Raw genomic sequence first — 2078 nt, forward strand, 5'->3', positions numbered from 1 at the left:
CACATACCCACATACTCTACATATGCACACATATACACATACCTAATTACTGTACACATACACACACATACCCACATACTCTACATACACACACACATACACATACCCAATTACTGTACACACATGCACACACATGCATATACCCACATACCCACATACACACACATAACTTTAAAAGGCTTTTTTAATTCATAGTGAGAAAAGCCTTATACCTTTGTGTACAGTGAGATGCCCCTGAAGGAACTCCGGAGTGCTTAACTGTGAGACCAAAGAGATAACAGACAGAAACATGTGTCGTCTGTAATCGGGGCCCCAGCTGCCACAATGAAACACTTGGAGACAGAAAATAACAGTACAGCTCCCAAATCTGCTGTGTCTGCATCTGAAACACTGGTAAATTTTTCAGTCTTGTTCTTTCACTCGGGAGCATAGAGTTAAGAAAAACCTCTCCACTGGTGTCAAGAACTCCAATCAAACCAGACTAAGCCAAATCAAATGCCCGTGTTTAATAGACGACACACTCCCAGGTGACTGGGAGAGCATGGCGAGGGAAAGACAGAGGGAGCACAGATGCAAACCCCAAACCACGAGTTCCTTGTTCCAGGGCAACCCTACATACCCTGTGAAAGTGGTCCTTACTTGGCAGGCTGGGAGTGACACTTTCAACTCAATATCACACATAGTTCCAATGAGTGATCCAGTGAATGGAGTATTCATTTCATTCTATGCAGCAACTGCTCGTTCTTTTTCAATCACTGACTCATTCTGTATAGACGTACCATTTATCCTGGCTGGTTTTGTCAACTTGACACAGCTAGAGTTATTTAGAAAGAGGGCCTATATTTGAGAAAAATGCCTCCATCAGATTGGTTTGTGTTTGGAAGTTTGTGGGACATTTCGTTGGTTAGTGATTGATGTGGGAGAGCGTAGTGCACGGTTCTAGATTGTGTAAGAAAACAAGCTGAGAGCCCAGTATGCAGCATTCCTCCATGGTCTCTGCTTTAGTTCTGTTGAGGACTGGCCTCAACAGAATCACCTCTTACCAGGGTAGGGGTATGGGAAATAAAGACAGAAACCACAAGACAGTATCAGGAGGGAGTTTTAGGAATTGCTCAGATCCTGAAATCACCCACATTTATTTTCCACAACTTTTAAACCCAGTGTAAACTGGAGGAGAAGGTAACAAAGACTTCATTAACATTACACAGCAAGATTATCTCATCCGTCCATTCTGAAACTTCCCATCATCAGCATTCTGTTGCCTAGGTAGCCAAATGACCGAGTTACTATACTCACCACACTGTTTCATGTAGGCAGAAAAGAGCCCTTTCCCAAGTGACCTCATAGTTACTATGGAAGGAGCAGAAGTACATTTGCATATCCTGACCACCTGTCAGGATGGCACCGAGCTTTCTTAACTTCAAAAGAGCCAGGCAACCACCTCCTGAGTTAGAAGGTGCAAATTACGCCTGTTTTTTTGCGTAATTTGCACCTTCTCTGACCATCAGACAACGATGAAGACGGGGCTACATTTCTCAGCCTCCACACAGTTGCTTCCTTGAGTTCCTGCCCTGAAGTCCCTTCCTGATGATCTACTGCTGTAAGATGAAATTAACACTTTTGTCCTCAAGTTGCTTTTGGTAAGGGTTTCATTGCAGCAACAGAAACCTGCTCTCCCTGAAGAAGCAGAAGCAGAGGGGCTATCCATCTGACTCAAGTCTCTACTTTTCAGTCCACTACAAGCTGCTGTCCTTGGCCTGTACTGTTGAGTTGGGACAGATACACATCCACTTAATAGCATTCTCCTTCTTTTCCTTTCCAAAATGTTATCTGTAAGAACCGTGTTCCTTTTCTCATTCTCAGAGTGTTTTCTCACTGAATGAATGGAAGGTGTAGGGCGTATGTGTGAGGGATTGCCCAAGAAGCAGGAAGCCCCCAGTAGCACAGGGCTTCTGGAAGTAAACACAAATGAAAAAGTTGTCTTGCTGGGCGGTGGTGGCGCACGCCTTTAATCCCAGCACTCGGGAGGCAGAGGCAGGCGGATCTCTGTGAGTTCGAGACCAGCCTGGTCTACAGAG

The sequence above is a fragment of the Microtus ochrogaster genome, chromosome 16 (assembly GCF_000317375.1).
Source record: "Microtus ochrogaster isolate Prairie Vole_2 chromosome 16, MicOch1.0, whole genome shotgun sequence".
Taxonomy (NCBI): domain Eukaryota; kingdom Metazoa; phylum Chordata; class Mammalia; order Rodentia; family Cricetidae; genus Microtus; species Microtus ochrogaster.